At 42.0% G+C, this 25,134-nt stretch overlaps 1 protein-coding gene and 1 long non-coding RNA gene across 2 annotated transcripts in view; both read left to right on the top strand.

Moving 5' to 3' along the window:
• Positions 1 to 25,134, top strand: part of CLSTN2 (calsyntenin 2) — a 697,293-nt gene that overhangs the window by 456,335 nt on the left and 215,824 nt on the right. The window lies entirely within an intron of this gene.
• On the top strand, positions 18,057 to 20,093 carry LOC141993438 (uncharacterized). Its single transcript, XR_012640863.1, has 3 exons — positions 18,057 to 18,233; positions 18,901 to 19,070; positions 19,712 to 20,093. It is a non-coding gene; the product is annotated as an uncharacterized LOC141993438 (long non-coding RNA).

The following is a 25,134-nucleotide window of genomic DNA, read 5'->3' as shown; positions in this document are numbered from 1 at the left end:
AATTGATTGCAAGCTTTGATCTGGATTAATGTCTTTTTTTGCCTTTTCTTCATGCCATGAAGTATAGGCACCACAGATGTTAATGATTGGTTTAACTAACAAAATGTAATATATTGCTATGTCAGGGGAAAATATAAAGTATACAAAGTTTAAGTTCTTTCTTTCTTTTCTTTTTCTGCAGTGTAGTTATTTCATTCTTTAATTAGTCAGGTATGAAGAGTGCCTAGGACAAGGGAGTTAATATGAAAATGCTTGAGTTCAGGTTGGATTCAGTTCAGATTGAATCTGAACTTCTGAACCCAAGTAAAGGTTATTTTCCTGTGACCTTCACTGCAGTAAAGCAATGGTCCTTTCACAGTTTGACTGTGACAGTATAATGATGTTGGTTGAGGGGTGAGTCTGTATAACAGAACGTGTGTGTGAGAGAAGTGCCTCACATTTATGTAATGCACGCTTTTTATTCTTCCCTGGGTGATCTTGATCACCTTTTGATTATGCACATTCTGACAAATACAAGCTGAGTCTTCAGAACTGGGCAATTCCCTGCAAAAGCAGGTTGGTGTGGTGGTAACATTTGAAAGAAAGAGACAGCATCTGTACTTTTTTTTTTAAATTAATTTGGACACAATGCAGGAAAAAATATGAAAGTGGTGAATAAATGCTCAGATATGCTCATGGGCATATTACCTTTAAATGCAGCTTTTGGGATTCCTGTCCTTGAACATAAATGTAGGCCACAAGAAAATAGAGCAAACACGACAGCTTTACAGCAGCACAAGGAATAGGTGGCTTCAAAAGGACACCCCAAGAAAAAGGTTTGTCTGTTGTAGCTATAAGATTACACTAAGAAGTACTGTTTTGTTGAAGCTGAAACTCTTTGCCAGGCTGTTTCAGAGAGAAAATACTTATGCCTGCATATGAGGTGTATATACCAATGCAGGTAAAAATTCCACAATTTGACCCATATGCTGTAATGGTTCTATCTATGGTGGCCACCATTAATAAGTGAACATTTGCCAATGACTATCACATTTACCACAGTTATTTCTAAGAACCAGGTCCAGTGTTTGGCTATGGCTAAATTTGGGCCATTGAGCAAAACTAGCAGTCAACACGCTGATGTGCCTAAGTATCATCTACTGTGATCATGTTGTCCGTTTTCTTGAACAATATATTAATATGGAATTCCAGCTCAACCCTGAGACCAGGGAAAATAGAGAGGGACATGAATCTGTCTACGTGACATTTTCATTCTCTGTTGTTGTTTTTTTTAAGTCCTCCTTGGTCTCTTCTTTTGATATTTTTGACAGAAGTTTATGCGATCCTGTTTCAGAAAACATAGGTCTGACCCACAGAGGAACTCAAGAGAGTTCTTTTTAACTTAGTACCTTTATTTCATTCAGGAAAAAGCCTGCCTACAGGACTTCTTCCTAGTACCTAAAGTATTCTACCTTTTTTGAGTGGTTGGTAAAGTAAAATAGCATAGTCCCTCTCGATTTATTACTCAGGTATGACCTCTTTATAGAAATTCTGTGGCATATTTCAGTGTTATATAGAAGGTTCTTTACAGTCCAGTGATACTCTTAGATAAGAACTTCTTCATAAACAAGATGTCACCAGGACTTTCCCCAAACAGCAGAATGAGAAAGATATTTGTTTCTGGAGTAAGCTTCAATTTTTTCAGCAGTTTTAAATATTTCATATAATATCAATGCACTTTTAAATTAGACTTTAATTACCTTTACGTTATTTATGATGCATTATATTCTTTCCTAGAAAGTCTGACTTGGTCTAGTGCAAAATCCATTAATTTTCCTTCTACCACTTCTTTCATATTGTTCACACTAGCTGGAAGCTTTTCCTTTCTGGCTGCATACACTGTAAACCTATTGGATAATTTGTCAATTTTATTCAACAGAGATTCCATGAGCTCTCTTAACTCCCTTAAGCCGTCTCATCTCAGACTATCAAGAAGACTCGACACTTCAGGATCATGACTGAGTAATGTTTATAAGTTATTCTGTACACCTGAGCCATGCAGCGTAAGGGAGTCTTTTTATTTTTTCAAATCTATTTTTGCTCTTGGGCATATGGGGAGTAAAAATCTATTCATAGCATATTTTTTTCTGCATGTCAGACAGAGTCCCAATTGATGTTTCTGGCACAAAAGAAAGTGAATAAAAAGTTTAACATCAATGGCCAAATAGAAAGCTTTTGCAGCTTTCAGCTGCTATCATTGGAAATGGATGGCTCTGCCCAATTAATTTATCTTAATGGCTACCTGCTTGATAGGTATTTGAAATTCAGCCATCCTACTTCAGAGCCATGCAAAACAGCTGCAGAGTTACGTATCTTTGTGTGTTGACTTTTTTTACATTTGGACACCCTTTGGAACCTTAGGCTTTCTGGCGGAAAAGTTGAAGTCTCTCTCTCTGTCTCTCGCTCTCTCACACACTTCATTAACTGCAGATCTGGTGGCAGGATAAGGGTCTATGTACATATTTAGTTCTGTATTATCAACATCAAGTTGTTCTTGTGGGTTTTTTTAAATACTTTTTCTCATGGTTTTTTTTTGTTTGTTTAATTAGTAGCTCTTAATTTAGTAAGTTATATTTTGTATTGGTGCTAAGAGAATAAGATGTTTTGAAGGGAGAGAGCCATTCTATACAGTGTTTTTAAGGGGTCCTATTTAGGAGTAAATTAATTATGAAAATAGTTTCAGGGCATTTTAGATTCCTTTTTTTTCCAGCCTTTTCACACAATTACACAGTTTCCCAGCATACCAGTCTGGGGTTTTGTGATTTATATAAATGCTTTTGGCTTCATATCGCTTATTTTAGGGAGACTAACTGGAAGTTGGGTAGAATCAAGAAGGAACTAAGAATGCTAAGTGTGGCATTGGACAAATGATAGCTTACAACTACTTTTAAATGAATCAGTCTAGTAAACTAGAGCACACTGATAGTTGTGTGTTGTCTTCAGTTCTGGCCAGTTTTTATGCATGCTGTCTTCTACCTCATAATTCAGATATGATGCCCAAGCTCCTGGCTTCTCAACAGTTATTGGAAAGCATCAGCACCATCACACAACATTCATTCGTTCTGAAATGATACTGCAGTCACTTCCACCTGTGGTTGTAATACCTGCCTTACAGTTAGTATCCCCTTACTCTATGAGTAATGCCACTGACTGCAATAGCAGTGTGAATGAAGGACTATTCAACAGGAGATTCATAATCTGGCTCTAATTGAGGGCCTGATTCTTCCACCCTTGCTCAAATTGTAAATAGAACCTTCTTCCACAAGTAGTCTCAGTTAAATCAGATGGGATGCTGCTGGAGTTAAATACTACATGAAGTAAGGGTAGAAGAATCTGGCCCATAATTAATATGTCTATAATCATTGTAGTCATAGTCTTTTATTTGCTATATAAACGGAGAAGTATTGACCTATCTATAGATGACAATGATTAGCTAGGCATATCCAGGATATAAACTTTTGCTTTGTACAAAAAGGAGAAGGGGAAAATAAAACTTTATAGTGAGCTCTCTATGTAGAGTGATTGCAGGAGCTGCCACAAAATGAGAGAAGAGTTTGAAAAAGCAAATCCTAGTTGCCTCTTCCTCCAGATGAATGCATTTTTTTCTTCTTTTCCATGTAGTATTCCAAATTGTCTACAAAGTTATTTCCTAGATGCATCCTCATAGTTACTAAGGGCTAGATTTCCAGAAAAGCTCAGCTTCCACTTAGGTACCAAAATACATGGCCAGATTTTCAAAACAGGTCAGCCATAAGTGTCCCAATGAGAACTGCTAGGTACTGAGGCACTTTTGAAAAGCAGATCTTCAGTCCAGATGCTTAAATTTGGAAATCAAACCATCCCTCCTGTAGCATCAGCAAAAAGATTACTACTTTTAACTGCAGCAGCACCAACAAAGTGCTAGGTGCTTCTGAGACATAAAAGGAAAACAGTCTCTGTCCTGAAATGCTTACAATCCAAGTCCCCGATCCTGTAGTAAGCTCTGAATGAGTGAACCCTTGCACATCCCACACAGCTCCATGAAGGATTAGGTCATACAAGTATTAAGCAGTAAGTATTAATCATTTACTGAATGCTTTGTTGGTGTGAAAGCAATCTTTCCTCAGCATCTGATTCTCAGGTTACACACATACATTTTTGCCGTTAACACCTAGAGTCATGTGCCCTAGTTCTCATTACTTCCATTTACCAGTTCCGCCTTTCCCTTTTGGCCTTGAAGTATGATTGCTTTATTGCAGATGCCTCCATTTTAAATAGGTGTTCCTGCTGCCTAGACTACGAATATCTCTGGAATGGTGGACATCAATATTTTTATTACCACAGTGTTAGCATGTCACTAATTATAACTCACTGTACTTAATGTATCCAGTGGCAAAAGCTTCCTACAAAACTGGTAATTAAGGTGTCATGAAAAGCTTGTGTATTTTTTATTTTAGTTAAAGCTCTAGATACTTGTACAATAATTTAAAATATACCAAAAACCAGAAGCAGGGAAATATAACCACCGTGCATCACATATGCAGGAATGTAGGATTATATATTGCAGTACTTGCATTGTTAACCCACCGATTTCTTATCCCCTCTCCCCAATATAAAACATAACCAAAAAAAACACCACCTACAAACCATCAAATCCAGGCTCTATTGGATTAAGGAAGGGAACAAGTTTCAGAGTTGAGGACCAGTCACAGAAAATTGTCTCTCAGTTCCTCCCTTGCAATCCAGGATGCTGATAACTTGAGTGATTGCTGCTGCTGTAGAAGACAGATGGTCTCTCAGGTCCCAGATCTAAACAGCATCTTAAGCTCTACCTTGAAGCTAATCGGAAGCCAATGCAGATGATGCTCTGAGAAGCGCTGCTCAGTAAATGAGCAGCTGCAGCCTGCATTAACCTCCTCTCTCAAACGATTTTAAAGTGTAGCCCCATATAGATCATAAACAGTAGTCTAGTATCCAGGAAACCCATACATGGCCAACTGAAAGAAAAGTCTGCATTCTTCTCACCAGACACAGATTAAACTAAACATAGTGCTCTTAACTATGGCTCCTACCTGAGAATCCAGGAGCAGCACAGAGGCTACTAAGGACTTCTGTACCTCCATAAAAGTAATGGTGGGTCCCTCAGGTGTGCTGATTATATGCTCTATCAGTTATCCTTAAACATAAGCAGCCAACTTGAAGCGCTCAACAGTCATGAGATAGGCCTCAAAATCATGAGATTTTAAAAATAATACAATCTGGGATCTTATTGCCTTCTGGTTTCTGGGAACACTCAGGTCATGTTTTCAAGCTTTTCACTGAAACCACTGGGGTGAGAAATTTACTTTTTCTTAATGAAAGCTGAGATTTTCATGTCATTACTTGCCTCCAGAAGCAGGGGATTTGAAAAGACATTGAATGTTGTGAGACTCTTGATAAAACCCTGAGAATTGGCAACACTTTATAAGGCTGTAGATAGTAATCAATTCACAAAAATCTCTAAACCTGACATGATAATGTAGCATCAGTCTACAGCACTGCTTGTATTATGGTAGAAATTCTGGAGGTGGTAGGATTGGGGGCTGGGAAAGATTTGCTGTGGCATAAGCTGCTTGTAATCTGTTTCTTTATGGCAGAGGGCAGAAACAGGTTCACAAACTGCCAGCACCAAAAGGTCAAATGTAATATCAAGTCAATATCTGACATGTCCATTAGCTGGATGCAAACGGATTAAAATCTTTATTTCAGTATTCTGGAAAACAAGTCAATCAATAAGTTTCCTGTACCTAGAGATAGCTTGGACTTGATGCGCTTAACAGATCTTTTCTGTCTCTAACTTCTGATTCTGTACGACTTTAAATATCATAGAATTGTAGGACTGGAAAGGACCTTGAGAGGTCTTGTAGTCCAGTCCCCGATACTCAAAGCAGAACTATTTCCTCTGGGTGTCTTTTTCGGAAAAGGACCCAGAATATCCACAGCTGCTCGCTGAAATGGAACTTCAATGATGGGGAGTGGCTGGAGAGGGGCTTTGACCTGGTCTTGGGGTTTTCCTACTCTTTGGCATACTTCACAAGACCGGACATAAGTAGAAACATCCTTGCCCATTCCCTTCCAGTGGAACGACCCCCCTAAACGGTCTTTGGTCCTGTTCACCCCAGCATGGCCACTAGGATGATCGTGGGCTAAGCTCAAGAGCTTGGCCCGGTATTTAGTTGGAACTACCAACTGTCTCTGAGGATGCCAGTCTTCCTGGTGTCCACCAGAAAGAGTTTCCTTGTATAAAAGTCCTTTTTCTACAACAGAACTGGATTGATTAGAAGAGCTGAGAGGTGGTGGGTTGCTCCGTGCCGCCGTCCAAGCTCTCTGGAGGCTTTCGTCTGCTTCCTGTTCGATCTGGAACTGTTCCGTTGATGCTGAAGACATCAGTTCCTCATTGGATTGTGGACCTATGCTTGGTCCCTCTGGAAGTGATGTAGGGGATGGGGCTGTTTCCATTGACTGTGAACCGCTCTCTGCTGGGACACTATGGTGGGGTTCAGGGTCCGGCTGAGCCTCTTGTGTAGGGTTATGGGCTGCTGCCGGTTCAGGTTCGGTGGGGCTATCTGGGGTTGAGGTTGCAAGTACTGGATTCAATGCTGGCAATGGGTCTCGTGCTGGTTGTTCCGCTGGTTCCGGTTCTGGGACTGGTTCCGTCTGGGTCTCTGGGACTGGATCCACTACTGCTGTTGCAGACATTGGCCTGGGGTCCGGGTCCATCACCTCTGACTGGGTCCTGATAGAAGTTTCCGGAACAGAGCTAGGCATCACAGCTTGTTTAGCCTGGCTAAACAACCCACCACTAGATAATGCATCCGATGAAGTGAGCTGTAGCTCACGAAAGCTTATGCTCAAATAAATTGGTTAGTCTCTAAGGTGCCACAAGTACTCCTTTTCTTTTTGCAAATACAGACTAACACGGCTGCTACTCTGAAACCTATCTAGATCAATGGTTCTCAAAGCTGGTCCACCACTTGTTCAGGGAAAGCCCCTGACGCGCTGGACCGGTTTGTTTACCTGCCGCATCCGCAGGTTCGGCCGATCGCGGTTCCCACTGGCCGCGGTTCGCCGCTCCAAACTAATGGGGGCTGTGGGCCAAGGGAGGTGCTGGCTGCCCTTCCCGGAGCCCCCATTGGCCTGGAGCGGCGAACCGCGGCCAGTGGGAGCCGTGATCGGCCGAACCTGCGGACGCGGCAGGTAAACAAAATGATCCGGCGCGCCAAGGGCTTTCCCTGAACAAGCGGCGGACCAGCTTTAAGAACCACTGATCTAGACCATCCCTGACAGGTGTTTGTCTAACCTCTTAAAAATCTCCAATGATGGAGATTCCACAGCCTCCGTAGGAAATTTATTCCAGTGCTTAACTATCCTGACAGTTAGGAAGTTTTTCCTAATGTCAACCTAAACCTCGCTTGCTAAGCCTGTTGCTTCTTGTCCTGTCCTTCGAGATTAGAGAGATCAATTTTTCTCAACTCCTCCTTATAACAACATTTTACATACTTGAAAACTGTTTCATGTCTCCCCTCAGTGTTCTCTTCTCCAGACTAAACAAACCCAATTTTTTCTATCTTCCCTCATAGGTCATGTTTTCTAGACCTTTAATCATTTTTGTTGCTTTTCTCTGGACTTTCTCCAATTTGCCACATCTTTCCTAAAATGTGACGCCCAGAACTGGACGCAATACTTCAGCTGAGGCCTAATCAGCGTGGACTAGAGCGGAAGAATTACTTCTCATGTCTTGCTTGCAACACTCCTGCTAATACATCGCAGAATGACGTTTCCTATTTTTACAACAGTGTTACACTGTTGATTCATATTTAGCTTGTGATCCACTATATCCTTTCAGTTGGACAATACTAGGATGTGCAAAATCACTGACAATAGTTAACTGAATGGTACTAATCAAGGGTAGAACCACCAGGATACATAGAACTAAAGCCTGAGAGTTTATACTTGGCAGGAAAAGTGACTTGGGTCACCATTGGTATACCCTCAAAAATAAAATTTGCTCAAGAGCCTGTATTTTCCCACCTGAAATCATGTTGTTGGGGAGGATTAAGAAGGGATAGAAAACCACATCATCTACTCAATTGGGGAAGAGAGATTTTCATGGTCTAGTCCTAGCTTAGCTCTGCTTTGGGAATATTCTATTTCATGTTTGTGAGGACAATAGACTTCCTGTCTGTCCATTAACTCAGTGCATTTGCCGTGAACGTACATTAGAATGATAGGTAATATTCTTGTGATATTTTTAGTTGTATGGAAAATGACCTATTATAAACATTTAAAAATGATTGTTTTTAAATATCAAAGAAACAAAGTGCCAAATTTCATCTGAGACTAACTTCTTACAGACAACTCAGTGTAAAAGCCAATGAAGATGGAGGGATTTATGATAGACACACTGGAAGACAACAGCAGTACAAATTGTGTTGCAGGGATACAAAAGTGAGCACTAGCTCAAAACTTGGTTGCTAGCAGTCATGGAAACAAAGCAGTAAGGGTGGGTGATATATTTTGTGTATTCATAAGATGCAGCTCAGCTGTCTTTGAACTAACTCTGAAAACAGCTTCATTAATGAGACTAGTGCAAGAAACTCAAAAGAAGACACATGGCTAAGGAGAGAATACATAGCAGCTCTAAATCAATAGCAATCAGATGTATTATGGAGGTGTTGTCTGATCTGCTATTGTTCAAGGTCTGCCTTGCCAGTGTTTCCTTTGCAAACCTCTATTTTTGGGGTTTAAAACTGAGTGGCATATATAGATATTTTAGACCCTTAATTTGAATCTTAAGGTTTTAACACAGAATTATAAATATATATATAATTGGTTTGGGGAAATGTGTATACATTCAGAGAAGCATGCGTTTGTTGGATATTTAACATCAGTCCAAAACAACTCAAGTTATTTCTGACCTTGAGTTGTTTGGGAATGTCACTCCAGTATACACTTTCCCTTGGAGTGATACTTTTGAGAGTGAAGTTAGTCAGAGCATCAGACATTGCTAATTGGCAAACAAGACATTCTAGGCAGCTTTGCTAACTCCACTGGTATTACTTGAGGTGTGATTTCAGCAGGTCAAATGGATTGAGGAACTTCATGCTGACTAATCCCTTTCTAAGTGAGAATATGTATTTAATTCTGATTTTATTTATAAAGTATGATAAATTAAATGGCAGTGAGAGTGGTGCAAACAGCAAAAAACATTTTATGCTGCCAGTAGCTTATTATATACTTCCGCAACTTGCAAGTGATTTTGTGTTTCGAGTTTTACAAGAACATTTGCAGGCTATTTCATAATAAGGACATGAACCTTTGGTGTTAGAGCCGAATGAAAAAATGCTGTTCTCTGTGAAATTTCAAATGAAATTAAAATTTTCCATTTCTTTCTAAGTTTTTTAGAGATGTCTTTTGGTTTTTCAGGAGGAAAAAAAAATAAAAAATCCTGCCCCTGCTTCACACCCCTTCCCATACTTTTTTCATTTGCAAATGTGAAGAAGAGCCAAGGGAGACCTCACTCCAAAATCCCCTTCCTTTTTATTTTTCATAAAAATAAAACAGAAAATGTTGACTAAAATGAAAATATTCTCTACAAATGGTTTTGAAAAGCCATTGCACAAAAATGTACATATTAATGAATTTTTTGACTAGCAGTAATTGGTGTTAATATTTGTTATTGTTAATATGGTTACTTGGTCCTATAGAGAGCATAAAATATCATGAAAGGTTAATCATTAAATACAGTAAAACATGATCCCATTAGGGCTATAAGTGCACTATGGGTTGACCTGCAACCACAATCAGTCTGTGTGTATGTATATATAATGCCAGACTACAGAATATTGATACAAAAAGCAATGAGATAATTCATCAGGCAACAAAAGCCTAATACTTCCAAGGTGAATGTCTCTCTTCTCCCACTAACTGCAGAGACAGGTTCTGCAAGATATTTCTTTTGATAGAACAACTGGTGTGCCACTTCTCATTAGAAATGTTCCCATTGACTTCATTGGTCTTTGGAATAAGCCATGTAGTGGGAATGGCTGAACTGAACTGCTGTTTGGAATTCAAACACTGTTTTTGCAGTATTTGGCCAGCTCTGATAATGATGATATATAGACCTGTAGACTTCTTTTTAAATCTATCTATTTAGATTTTTGCCCTTTCACCCTACCTCCACCCCGAAAATAAAACTACCTGACTTACTATGCATGTGCAGTACTTTAATTTACTTATGTACCTCTTTCACTAGGAAAACTCTAATGTGTTTAATTTTCTGTTGGATGTCATTAGTGGATTAAAGGCATCTCAACTATGGAATTTATATGATACATCACACTAACTCCCAAATAACCAATGTGTACAGAATCAGAACTAGTGCACTAAGGATCTGTAAGTATATGCTAATATGATACATTGTAATGGTTTAGGAGAGGCTATCGCATTGCATTATCATTGATATATAGGTTAAGTTTGCCATAAATAGGATAGCTGAAATACAGCATTTAAACTTTCACCTTTATATTGAAGGTGCAAAGATGAACAGAGTGTCTCATGTAAATAAATATTATGGAAGATCTAAGATGATTCAATTTGGGATATGACCTGCCCAAAATCAGTGTCACTGCTCCTGAACATGTGACGTCCTATGTTGCCCCTGCCCTAAGGCATGGCTTAAGCATCCTCACCGGTGCTAGCTACTTGGAGTGACTTCCCCCTCCTCCTTGCATAAGTTGGCTCCTGGGTTGTTTGTTGCCATGCCTGGTGCCTCCACCCAAGATGACTCCTCTCTGTGCCGGGGACACAAAAGATGCTGCCCCATGGGAAAATGACTAGTACTACTACTCTTAACAAGAAGTAGGACCCAGTATACAAGAAACAAAATGTACTAATATAAACCCCAACAAATGAAATGTCACACCCAAAAATTACAAAAGTAGACTTGAAAGGATTAGGTTTTTTTCTCAGTAAATGTCTATTTCATCATACACACACACACACACCATCAGAAAAATATTTCCCTTGATAATAATCAATTTATAAATAGGCAAAATAAGAAAAATACTACTTGAGAAGTAATTGGAGTTTGATTTAAACATATTTATTTTGTCTATTTTGATAGGTGATATTCACAACTTGTTAGAATGGGTACAGAGTTTGCAATTATTGAGTCTCAATACCTAGTGTCATTAAATAATTATCATCTGCCCCCTCAATTTCCCATAACTGTGACAATTTAAATAAATAGAAAATAAAAAAGTTTGATCACCATAACTTTGCAGAACTACGAGCAGTTAAATCAGTAAAATATGCTTTAAAATAAACATTGATATTATCGATCAAAATTATAAAAAAGTGAAAATCAAATTCTGCCAAGACTGAACAAAAGGGGACTTTATTGGGGACAGGAAACTGAGGCTCTAGGGAAGAAAAGTGTTAAGGTTAAGTAGATACTAAAATATTAATACAACAAATTCTCCCTCTCCCAACATTCACAACTGTACCACAACTCTCCCTGGCACCTTCCTGCCAGATGGAATGTAAAGGATGAGTCCAGAGATGGAGGTAGCAGTGCTGCAAACATTGGCTGCCTGAAGGAAAGCAAAGGGTTTTCATCGTGGTTGGGACAGGGTCTTCTCCTGGCTTCCTGATTCAGAGTGCTGTGGAGGTCTTCGCAGGCTCTGAATAGCTAGTTCCAGATTGATTCTCTGCCTCTGTGGACACTGGTCTCTGCAGGACTTGAACTGTCCAGCCACACGCGAGATCCTGCAACAATTCAAAGTCTCCCTTTGTCAGGGTTGGGAGCTAAGCAGAGACTCTGTAGGTGTGCTTCTTTCTCAGCTCCAAACTCAACAGATCCAAGTAAAATTAAGACTAGTCCCTTTGTCTCTGAGTCAGGCTGCTCTTCTCCCTGGCCCCCACTGCCCTGCCAGCCTCAGGGACAGAGCAGCCCTGGCTCCTTGTTGGCCCAGCAAACTCTGTATAAATTACCCCATCAGAAGCTTCCCTATTGGCTTTTGTAGGTATTTTCAGTCTATTTTGTCCCTGCCCCAGACTCTAAGCATGCTAGGAAATGGCATCGAGAGGCTCTGGAGTCCTTGTTTTAGCCATAGTGTAGGTCCCCTAGAGGCTCAGCCCAGCATTCCACGAACTGACAAACTCCAACAGGGATTACGTCTATTTTTCTTTTTCTTACACTAATATTGGGGGCCTGGGGAAAGATAGACTGGATATTAAAGCTCCTCTTCTTCCCAAACCAGTAGGAGGAAATACCATTAAAATACCATTAGGCCCTCCTAACCCACAGTGATGAGCAAGGTATAAGAACAGAAGAAAATATATTGTAAACTCACAAGTCACTGAGTATAGGTTTTTTTGCAGAAGTCCATGGTCTAGGAGAAAGAGAACTGGGGAAAAAAAACAACCACCTGTGGTCTCCAGACATATCCACACAAAGGCTTTGTTCCTGTGAATCTCTGTGTGACATGCAACACAGATCACAGGTTGTTGCTCTTGGAAGCAAGCATGAATAGACTCTGTGCTTGAAAATGGACAATACTGCAGTTCTCTGCACTGAATGGAAAGAAGTGTTATGCCATCTGTGTGCCTTCTCCTCAAGTATAATGCCTCATCAGGCAAATGACGTGCTCCCATCTTTGGCCTTATTTCTGGTGGTAGATAGTGGTAACTTCATTAATACAGAATCAGGTTTTCTTGTGTTGCTCTTTTTACCTTGAGTTTTTATATATAACACTCCACACCTGTGCTGTGAGGAGCAAGCCCACAGTGTGCTGGCTGCTTGTTTTCACTCAATTTTAGGTTGCTCCTAAAATACTGATAATTTTCACATATCGTCATGAACCTAGTATGTGTGTGATTTGGGCAATTCTCCTCATACTGTTAGCCTCTGCACTTGGACTTCTGCTGAGTGTGTGTGATTATCATCTCTAGTTCAAACAGGAATTAATTCAGGGAAGCCTGTGTTATGCAGGACGACAGACTAAATGATCACAATGGTCCCTTCTGGCCTTATCTATGAATCAGTCATAAAACTGTTTTTTGAGCAAGACTTTCTTAAACATTCAATGTCAATGGGTAAAATGCCCAGTGACTTCAGTGAGACCAAAGTTAGGCCAATGACGAGCTTTTTTGAAAATTCCACCGTTTCTATTTTATGGCAGTGCCAGAAAGATCCCTTCAGATAGGCGTCTCCTGAGGTCTCCACACAGAAACTTGTGAGCCAAAATAATTAAAGTCAAATTAGAGAACACGTGCACACACTTATCTACCTTGCTCCAAGAAACCCTACTTTTAATAAAGACAATTGATTTGTCAGGTTACTTTTTAACTAAATATCACACGTAGAGAAATGAAGAAGAGTGGATGGAAGGGGCTCATCTGATTGAAATTCAGATGCTGATGGAGCTACAGAGTGATGGACAGCTAAAGGAAAGTGCAGTTCTAACATTAAGGGTCAGGTTCCGTTATCCATTGGGTCGTATCTTACTCTGCAAATAGCCCTCTGACTGAAATGCAGACTATTCATGGAGTAAAGTACTACTCAGAAAGGATAAGGGTGGCAGAACTGTGCCCTAAGTTAAAAAAAAATAAGTATAGCATACGAGATCTGAAGTAGAAAGAGTGAGATAATGCAGTTTTTCTTGATGGGGAGTCAAAGTAATTGGACTTAGCTCCATATCTTGATGTTTGATATATAAAGGAGGCTACATTTTAAATCATACAAACCAACCACAGAGGCAATGGGGCAAAGTATCCTTTTTCCTAAAGAACTGAGACAGTTTCCTTCTTAAGTTGTGAGAAGAACCCCTCATTTCCTTAGTGCCTTCCCTATGTTATTCCCAGACCTGATCTCTATTCAGGGGACACCATCATAGGGCCTAATCACATCAGCCACACTATCAGAGGCTCGTTCACCTGCACATCTACCAATGTGATATATGCCGTCATGTGCCAGCAATGCCCCTCTGCCGTGTACATTGGGCAAACTGGACAGTCTCTACGTAAAAGAATAAATGGATACAAACCAGATGTCAAGAATTATAACAATCATAAACCAGTCGGAGAACACTTCAATCTCTCTGGACACTCGATTTCTGATCTCAAAGTGATTATCCTTCAACAACAAAACTTCGAAAACAGACTCCAGGGAGAGACTGCTGAATTAGAATTAATTTGCAAATTGGATACAATTAACTTAGGCTTGAATAGAGACTGGGAGTGGTTGAGTCATTATACTAAGTGAAACTATTCCCCCTTGTTTATTCCTCTCCCCCCCCCCCCCCCCCCCCGTTCCTCAGACGTTCTTGTTAACTCCTGGAAATGTGCTGGAAATGGCCCACCTTGATTATCACTTCAAAAGGTTTTCTCTCCCCCCACCCCACTCTCCTGCTGGTAATAGCTCATCTTAAGTGATCACTCTCCTTACAATGTATATTTTTTCATGGTCTGTGTGTATATATAAAATCTCCTCACTGTACTTTCCACTTTATGCATCCAATGAAGTGAGCTGTAGCTCACGAAAGCTTATGCTCAAATAAATTGGTTAGTCTCTATGGTGCCACAAGTACTCCTTTTCTTTTCTCTTTAGAGTGTCATCCACAGCACTTCAGAAATGTACTGGAATTTTTTTTTTAACTTTATTATAGCAACTGAACTCAAAAAGAGGAGAGAGTGATCTCACTCGAGATCTTCACCCAGATTGCTGTGCTGTGCTGCTGTAATGCCGACAGACCCCGGTCATCGGCGGGCAGGATTGAACCGAGGATCTCTGGAGCTTAGTTCATGAGCGTCTACAGCATGAGCTAAAAACAAACTGGCTGTTAGCTAAGGCTGTATAACAGACCCATTTAACTCTCTCTCTAAGTGGTTTCAGTGCCACTAGATGGGCCAGAACGCCACACCCAGGAGGTGTGTGGGTTACACTGCATGCAAAACCAGCGGGCATGGAGGAACAAAGCTGACTTTATCTTTATTCTCCCCTGATACTTAGGGCTGGGCTGGTCCCCAGAATAATTTAAAGCTGCCTGATTTACCTTATTCCTAGCTGTCCATGGTCTCCGGGGGCTGTTTTGGTAGCCGGAGATCATCTGGGTGCAAAGGCATTCCAGCCAAGCCCCCGTTTAGCCTTGTCACCAGAGGATTCGAGTGGAGTAGCACAGGTGCCACTATTAGGCCAACAGAGGACTTCCCTATACAGGGTGAAATCTTGCAGGGTGGACAGTGAAGATGGGTTTATGGCTGTTTTGCGCTCCTGGGTTGTTATAGTGAATCAGGGCCTTTGTTTCCAGACTACTGTCCCAATGCTTCTGCTGAAAGAGGGCGATTCTATAGACATGTTTTCATTTGTGTGATTGCCACTTTTTCCTTCCTTTCTGAACTAGCCTCAAGCATCTAGAGTATGCCCCTTCTGTTTTGTTTTGTTTTGTTTTTGGAAGCAAATGTCATAAGGACACTGCTTGCATTTCACCTTGGTGATGAGGTTGACTTCTGGGCATCAGAAGTCAGTTCTTATAGATGGATTAACATGGCATCAAGTTTTTGATGCAGTTGAAATGGATTTTAGTATTCCACCGTTCTCTGTGTCTTGAGATTGTTGGCTGGGCATTTGTATATCTACTTGTGTGATCTCAGTGGCTGCTGGACACAGGTTCTGTGATGTTCTGTCCCTTTAAATGTTTGAGCATTTCCCCCTTCCCAGTGAAAAGCCTCATTTTCCTATTTGTTTCAGTTTTGCAACCAGAACAATAAAATCAACACAGCAGACAGCTGTGTGTCTATCAGCTACCTCTGCATCTGACTTTCCATCTCCGTCTCTGCTGGCTCCAGAAATATAACAACTTCTAATTTCCTGAGACTTGGATTTTGTCCTTGAAATTGCTTCTAGCGTACTCTAAGTAGACAATTCATTATTTGTTACTCTTCTAACTTTAGACTCAGGTCTAATTATAACATTCTTTTGAATATTCCTGCAAACTTGAAAGACTGCTGGCAATTCTGCATTCTCTTGAATTGATTGGTAAATCTGCTTGTTGATAATCATGATAGTTATGATTTAATTTGTACATGCCTTGTTTACGATGCCACTTGCTGGAACTGCCCCTGGAGCTACTCGGGTTTGAAATAAATGTGAGCTGAAGTTTCTGAACTGTTAAAGGTACATATAGTATGAGGGGTTTTTTGAGGGAAATGATTTAAGGACTGGCCCTGCTACAGTGACAGTGATTGGCAAGACTTCCATTGCAATCTTATTGGATTATGGGACTACAGGCTATGGAGAGTACAGGGTCTCTGTACAACGTGATGGACTGCTCAGTGTTTAATGAGCTACTACTATACTGGATAATACCTTAGGCAGGAGCAAGGATCTGTACAGTTTAATTTTCAGTAAGGGAGAGTTAGGTTAGATGTTATGAAAATCTTTAACTATAAGGATAGTTAAGCACTGGAACAGGTTACCTTGGAAGGTTGTGGAATCACTGTTATTGGAGGAACTGAAGAACGAGTTAGACAAATAACTGTCATGGATGATATAGGTATATATGGTCCTGCCTCTACATGAGGAGATAGAGTAGATGACCTTTTGAAGTCCCTTCCAGCCCCACATTTCTATTATTCAAATTTACAGACCCTGGATTATTGTCCTATAGGCCTTGCCTTTAACTTGGTCTTGTTGCAAGCCATTTTTAAGTACGGTACTTAAATGTTCTGTATTAATTAAGCAAAAAGACATGGCAAGCTGTATATTTTTTGTTTGTTTTTTAAATCTTTCTAGTTTGAAATTTTAAATCAGCATCTCATTGATATAATATGTAGGAGTAGCAGCATGTCAGACAGTCTTTGCTAATAGACAATGGCCCATATGCTCCTGATTACTAAATAACAAAGAGGTAAACAATCTGTAGTAACTTATTACGAGATAATACAGAATCCTTCAGCATGAGGAAAATCCAGTGACATGGCATACTTGCAGATTGCGAGATGCATCAGTGAAGCATCAGCATGCAAATTCCATTGGAGTGCACACAGTGGGTAAACTGGGGTGCCAAATGTGTTAAAGCCGGCAGCAAATGCACCAAATTATACACTCCCAAATCAGAGTAAATTTTGAAAACAAAGTTAATGCTTTTGCAAGCACCATTAACTCCCATGCAGGAGGACTCAAATGCAGTGGAAGCTGTTGAGTAGAGATCTTCTGTTTCATGGAAGAACTGCTGTTTCACTGCATATGTAAGGTCTGTAGATATTGTTTCCCATACTTATGCTGCCTTTCTCATGTAAATCCTCATTTCACTGCTTTTAAAAAAGTACATCCCTCTCCTCCCTCTAATAACGTATGAAGCACACACTTCAGAGGGAATGATGTTTTCCCTTGTGTGAATCTTTTCTTGCACCTCATCAAAGATTAACACCGATGGCTTGACTGCACTGCCAAGTTTTGTCGCCAAAAAATGCCTTTTGGCGACAAAACAGCGATAGCGTACTGTAAAGGGGTGGTTACCCGCTCCTGCTCTGTGGGGCTTAAAAGCCAGCCCTGGGAGAGAGCCAGGACTGAGGGCAAGAGAAGCTAGCCTGATTCGGGAAATGGCCACAGCTGGGCCTATAAAGGGGCTGCTAGGCTGAAGCTTAGCCAGAGTCTCTCTCTGTGTTCAGAGAGGGAAGGGCCTGGCTGCAGGGACCTGAGAGAATACCTAGATTGGAGAAGGGCTGAGGGGGAAAGGCCAGGGGAGCAGGGGAGCTCCGGCCTGGAAACCTCCAGGCTGTGAGGCCTAGATTAGGGCCTATTAGGTACTGGGGTTGCAAGGGGGCAGCCCATGGGTAGCCAGAGGCAGCAGATCCAAACCCCCTTGCCTGTGATGAGTGGCTGATGCACTGCAGTCTGCCCTGGGGAGTGGGGCTAAGCGATGATGGACTGCCCCGGGGAGTGGGGCTAAGCCAAGACTGAGGCAAAGTGGGGATAGTGTGTGGAGGGTTCTCCTGGGTGGGGAGATCCCGAGACTGAGGGGTTGCTGCCAGAGGGGCAGCACCCCAGACAAAAGGGCACCAGGTCCGGGAGGGACACGGGGGCCAGTGACAAGTGGATCACCAGATGGCAGAGGGCGCTCCGGAGGCTGGTGAGCTAATTCCCAAGGACGACCAGCAGGAAGCGCCACTGGGTGAGTCTGGCTCTATTACACATACTGCAATGTGACTTTTTTTGCCTAGTTTTGGTAACAAAAAACTTCCACCCCTGCAAGAGACTTTTGTCTTTTCCCCTCCCTTTATTGTCAACAAACAGCCAGTGTAGACACCACAGCTTTTTTTTTTTTTCCCCAATTTTATTGGCCTCCAGAAAGTGTCCCACAATTCCCATGCTGCCACTCTGGTCAGAGGTTTGAACTCTGCTGCCCTGCAGCCAACCCACCCCTCCCCCTTGCAAGCCCGGGAATTTTAAATCTCATTTCCTGCTTGGTGGCTTCCCAGAGGAGCTTCCTAGGTGGCTTCCCAGGTGAGCATGGCTGGCTATCGCACCAAACGTGCTCCCGCTTGGACCACCACTGAGTTGTTGGATCTGATCAGTATATGGGCAGAGGAGTCTGTTCAGTTGCAGCTGCGAGTGACCTGTAGGAATCAGGACACATATGGGCAGATTTCTCGAGGCTTGCATGAAAAGGGCTATGATCAGGACACGCAGCAGTGCAGAGAGAAGATAAAGGAGCTGAGGCAGGCGTAACATAAGGTGCAGGAGGTGAACCATCACTCCAATGGTGCACCTAAGACCTGCCGCTTCTATAAGGAGCTGAATGCTATCCTCGGTGGTGACCCCACCTCTATTGCCAAAAGCCCCGTGGATACTTCGCAGGCAGCAGAAAGAGGGGGTAACCCGGATGAAGAAGTCGAGCTAGAAGAGGATGTGGTGCTCCCAGCAGGGTTGCCCGGTGGGGCAGGCAGCCAGGAACTTTTCTCCACTCCAGAAGTGCTCAACGGGGAGCAGGAAGCAGATGAGATGCTGGGTAAGTTGCTGTGGCCTGTATAGGGAATCGAAAAGGGGGAGGCAGGTACTGTTTTCTGTGAGCTGGACATTGCCCTGTGTAGTTAATCTGCATGGCCAAGCAGGGTGTCGATGGACATCAAGACCTGCAGGGAATCCTCCAAAGAGAGGCTCTGGAAAGTTTCCAAGAGGTACTTGTTAATCCTCTGCTGCAGATTCCAAGGGATTGCAGCCTTGTTAGTTTCCCCCATTGTGGGAAACTGTATCATGCTGTGTAGCAATCACTGGAGCTGGCACCAAAGCGGCACATACTTAAGCTGCATATAGACAGGGGTGAAAGCCGCAAGCATTCAGCAGTTGTGCCCTGGTTTAACTGGTAACCCACAGCAGTGAGAGGTCAGCCAGCAGGTTGGCTGCCTGTGAAAAAGTGTGTGATAATTTTAGAATGAGTTCCCTGCAAAGCTGCCCTTCAAGCCATGAACATTTTGTCCATACACACAACCGCCTTCTCCCCACTCCCAACACTCACCACGATTGGGGTGCTTGTGGAGCTATGCGCCTGCCTAGAGCCTCAGAGAGAAAGTGATTTCTACTAGCAAAAGGCCCTTATTACGAAAATGTTTCAATCATTTGCTGGAACGTAACAATCCCTCTTCTGTTCAGCACACACTTGGAGTAACACACCACGCAGACCGACTTCGCCAGATAAGGAGAAACCCTACGCGCAGCAAAGAAGACATGTTCCGGGAGGTGCTGCAGCTTGATGAGAGACAGACCAGGGAACACAAAGAGTGCTGGGAAGTTGAAAGGCAGGATAGAAAAGAGAATGCTGCATTTGCTAGGCAAGTGACAGAATGGATGATAAAAGTTATGGAGGATCAGTCAGAGATGCTCAGGTCTTTGATACAGCTGCAGACTGAGCATATCCGTGGTCGACCTCCGCTGCAGAACATGCACATGCACAATTCTTTGCCAACCCCACCCCCCTCTATGCCCACACATTCCTTTTCACTTCACAGCCCTCCTGAGTTTCCCCATCACTCCAACCCCCTCTCACAGCTTGCACAATGATAGCTGGAGCTGCAAACAGTTGTGAGGTTTTACTCTTTTTAACAATAAATAAATGCAAAGGTATTTAATGGTTCAGTGTTTTTATTCTGTGTTCTACAAAAGTGTATAGCAATCAATTCACTCCGGGACCAGGCTTCCAAGACATTTTGTTGCATGGATCTTGGGCCCCAAAATTGTACATGGATGCACCAGGGAAGCAGCTCCAAAGCAGACATGTGTTACTGCCCCTCATTGTCAAAGTGGTTCCTCAAAGCCTCTCTGATTTAATAGCAGCCCTCTGGGCTCCTCTGACAGCCCTAGCATCTGGCTGTTCAAACTGTGCAGCCAAGCGCCCTGCCTCAGTGCTCCACACCTGAGCAAACATTTCACCCTTAGATTCACACAGATTATGCAAAGTGCAGCACGCAGCTATGACCACGGGAATATTATCCTCAGTAAGGTCTATCCTGCTATTGAAACACCTCCAGTGAGCTTTCAAATGGCCAAAGGCACATTTGACTACCATGCGGCACCTGCTCATCCTGTTGTTAAAAACGCTCCTTCCTGCTGTCCAGGTGCCCTGTGTAAGATTTCATCAGCCAGGGCTGTAAGGGGTAAGCTGGGTCTCCCAGGATTACTTGGGCATTTCCCCATTCCCCTCTGTGATCTTGTGGTCTGGAAAGAAAGTCCCCGCCTGGAGCTTTCTGTACAGGCCACTGTTCCTGAAGATGCTTGTGTCGTGCACCTTTTCAGACCAGCCTGTAATGATGTCTGTGAAATGTCCCCGGTGATCCACAAGCACCTGCAACACCATGAAGAAGTATCCCTTCCTATTGATGTATTCAGAGGCAAGGTGGTCTGGCGCTAAATTTGGAATGTGTATGCCATCAATCACCCCGCCAGAGTTAGGGAAACCCATCTCTGCAAAACCATCCACTATTTCATGCACATTTCCCAGAGTCATGGTCCTCCGAGGCAGGATGCGATTTATTGCCCTGCACACTAGGAGTAATACAGCCCCAACAGTGGACTTTCCTACTCCAAATTGATTTGCAGCTGACCGGTAGCAATCTGGATTCGTCAGCTTCCACACAACGACTGTAACACGCTTCTCTATTGAAAGGGCAGCTCTCAATCTCGTGTCCTTGCGCCACAGGTTGGGGGACAGCTCAGCACACAGCTCCATGAAGGTTGCTTTATGCATCCTAAAGTTCTGTACCCACTGGTCGTCATCCCACACCTGTATGACAATGCGATCCCACCAATCAGTGCTTGTTTTGCTAGCCCAAAAGCGACGGTCTACCATATGCAGCTGCTCTGTGAATGCACAAAGCACTGATACATTGCTGCTGTCCATATCACACTTGGATGCTTGCGATTCATCCTCTGTTAACTTTGTGAGTAACTCTGCGAGTAACTGTGCTGCCATGCGCGATGTCCTCATGACAGCTAACAGCTCATAGGAGAGAAGTGTGGGATCCATCCTCTCTCACTGCAGATGTGGCGCGCACTGCAAAAGAATGACAGTTGGGAAAACGGTGTGAAAGGAAGCCAGAAAGCATTGGAGAGGTGGGACACAAAGCTGTGCATGATGGTACATTTTGCACATCCCAGGATGCGCTGCACTCCGTTTCCACATTCCCACAACACCTAGCGACGGATAGTGTCGCCAGGCACTGTGGGATACATCCCCACAGTCCATTGCTCTCGCTGTCGACAAAGGTGCCCCGGATGTGGACATGAACTGTCGACAGAGGGAGCAAATGTAGACACACTTTGGCGACTTTGCTTTTGTTGATTTTTCCTTGTCAGCATTAGTTTCATCGATAAAACTTGCCAGTGTAGACAAGCCCTGAGTGTAGAATATCACAAATTCTCCTCCTCTTCCTCCCTCCCCCCAAAAATCTTATTTTTCCCCTTACATTTAAAATATGAAGACCACGAAATAATAGAGGTATCGATATAATTGTAAGACTATGTAAAAGGTTGTATACGCTATATTATGGCATGTAATACCCAATGTATAAAAGCAGTAATTGTTAACAATGTCTAGAATTGAGTAATAGCCATGTATACAACATATGCTTTTCTGCTAATTTCTAGTAGACCTCATCAGTATAGAAATATAGAATAATATGTACAAATTCTCTAATTGAGCGTGGGTAAGATATGCTCTCTGACTGCTTTCGTTTCATAGGAACAGGTAGATGATCTAGTCTGTTTCTCAAATCAGGAAACAAAATAAGGCATTATTATAATTATCAGCAAATTCCCTTTGACTTGCCTACACTCCTGTTTCAAATACAATCTCTGCATATGATCTTTTCTAAAAAATAAGAGGGGGGTGTGGGGAAGAAGAGGAAAACTATGTTCTTGTTGGGAGCTGGGGTGAATGTAGCCAAAGTCACGTTTGTTTCTGAAATCATAGCCACTTGTTGTATTTAAATACTTGTCAAGTATTTAAACAGTGAAATAACAAAACAATCAAAGTAACTCTGTCAGTGTTGATGTTTTGATAAAGTTTGTCTCTCCCCCCCTCAAATTAATGTGGTGGGTTGGGCTGCCTTTGAAAAAGCTCCCACCATTTTACAGCAATGGGTGTGCCTCACCAGCTGTCCCTTCTGGGAAAAACCCCAGATGAGTGAGCAAAGACTTCTGCCGTCTGTTATTTCTTTTACTGAAATCAAAACCCTCCACTGTTTATCACAATGTAACTCAACATTAAATGCTGGTGAATCCCAGTTTGACGCCCCAGGAAAGTTGTTATTTTAGTTTGCCCTTTTCTTTACACACAAGAATCTCAAATCCACAGTTTGAAGGACAAACGTTTCAGAAATCAGTGGTGGTTACCTTTGCCTATAGGAAAGGAGTGGCAGCAGATAACATAACATGGTGGATAGGGAATTGCAAGTCTGACTGTATCTTCAGTCACCAAGTGTGGCACAGAGTGCTAAGAAAGCTGTAGAGGAAATAAAGCCTTCTCATCCCAAAGGATTTGCTTAGGACATCACTGCTCCTTTCCAGTTAGTATACAAAAGACTTCTTTATTTTTAAAATGAAATGAATTGGGGCAAATCCTGCCCCCTCTTCTGTGGTCACAGAAAGCATAGAGGCAGTGGAACTGGTGTGTAGGGAGGGGTTGGCAGCGAAGGGGCTGTATATCTCCAGAGATCCAGATTTAGTGGAAGGCAGTGTTGGTAGATCCACTGTTATAATGACCCTCTAACCCTTGAATCATGCACAGGATCAGTAGGAGCTATTGCTGTTTCCGGATTGCAGTAGCAGTTACAGAGCCACTCCATGGACACCTGGTGTTATAAATGTGAAAGTTGATACACAGAAGTGCTGGAAAGAGACTCCTCTTTATTTCTTGGCCCCAGTCACCTGAGAAGAAGATTGTAAAGGATTAATATCCCTTTCTCACGGCAGAGAGCATTATTCACTAACTCTTGTGATTACTGTTAAATGTTAGGGAGGATTCCTTTCCCACCATTTTCTCTTCAGAGATAAGATCAGCTGTTTGGGCTTGGAAGAGGGGTGAGGGTTTAGTTTACTGTTAAAATGCAGGCTAGTTTTTGTCAGCTCTAAAGTAGCCTATATTACTGGACAAATTATGAGACTGTTTTGCCATATTGTAGTAGATCAGAATCTCTGATTAGCAGAGCAGAAATAAAAATTGACCTGAGAATAATTTGCTTGTTGTCTCTGTAAAAATGTTCTGTCTTTTCTGGGCCCAATATATGTGGCTTATTAAATACTTCTAGCTGGAATAATTGTAATATTGCTCTGAAATAATAAAATATAGATATTCCTTGAGTCATCTCATTACTGATAAACAAACAACAAAAATTAGTCTAGAACAATGCATGGTCTGTCTTGATCTCCTCCCATCACCAGAGCTTATGGCAATTTACAACTTTGCAACTTATCAAATGGATGTTATAGTACAGATTGGAAGAGGGCACATCTGCTATACAACTTGTTTACAAAGGTGAAATGTAAATGGGTGCCTGAAAATGAGTTTATCTGACACTGAGTAGAAAATATTTGTCCTTGCAGTAAGAGCATATCTAACTCATTGTTCTTCATATTCTTGCCCTCAAGGTTCAGTAAAATTAGTTATGTCTCCACTGCTGCTGAGAGTGAATCTTCCAGACCAAGTAGACAGACTCACACTAGCAAGCAGGCTTGGGTTAGCACACTAAAAAATAATACGGATGTTGTGGCTCTGGCAGAGATTGGGCTAGCCACCCAAGCTCAGAGCCGGGATGTCAGGTGGAGTTTCTTCCCAAGCTGCAACATCCACACTCCTATTTTTAGTGAGCTAGCTTGAGCCCCACTAGCATGAGTTTATCTCCCCAGCCTGGGAATCTTGCAAGTTTCTAGTTTCTCTCTAGAAGGAAAGGTTGGTGTTGTCAATCCAAAACACAGCCTGTGAAGACATCACACATTCAGTTCTTATGCCTGCAGGTAAAGAAGTGCTAGCCTGATATTTGCAAAGATATTGCTACATTTCTTGGTATTTCTCTTTTTGCTCTTATGGCTACATTTTGGCCTTCTTGGCCTAGTGAAGAATAATTTACATACCACCTCTTCTGTCTCTATGGCCTGAGCTGTGACCAAAGGGGTTTAAAAAAATAAGCTTGTTCTCCCAACCCATAAGTCTAAAGTAGTTAATATCAGTTTGATGGAGAAACTCTCATTATCTGGAGGGTTAAAAGAATGTACAATAAAATCTGGTGTCATTTGTGATAAGTTAGCTGAGGCTGTTACATTAGCCTTTCCTTGCTATTTCTCTGTTGCCATAGATCAATGACCCCGAAAGCTGTTTTCATTGTTTTTTCTTCTCAGTTTAATCAAATAGTGAAATATATGTTTAATTGTCTTTTCCATACATTCAGACTCTTCTGTCTTCTGCAGGATTCATGTATGTACTTTATTTTTCTTCTGGTCATTGTTGTGTAAATGAAAAATTACTTCAATAAAAATTAGTGAAAAGTTAAAGGAAAAAAACACAACCAACAATCAAAATCCAC

The sequence above is a fragment of the Natator depressus genome, chromosome 9 (genome assembly GCF_965152275.1).
Source record: "Natator depressus isolate rNatDep1 chromosome 9, rNatDep2.hap1, whole genome shotgun sequence".
NCBI lineage: Eukaryota > Metazoa > Chordata > Testudines > Cheloniidae > Natator > Natator depressus.
Note: the sequence above shows the minus strand (reverse complement) of the source record. Positions and strands in the feature narration are given on the sequence as shown.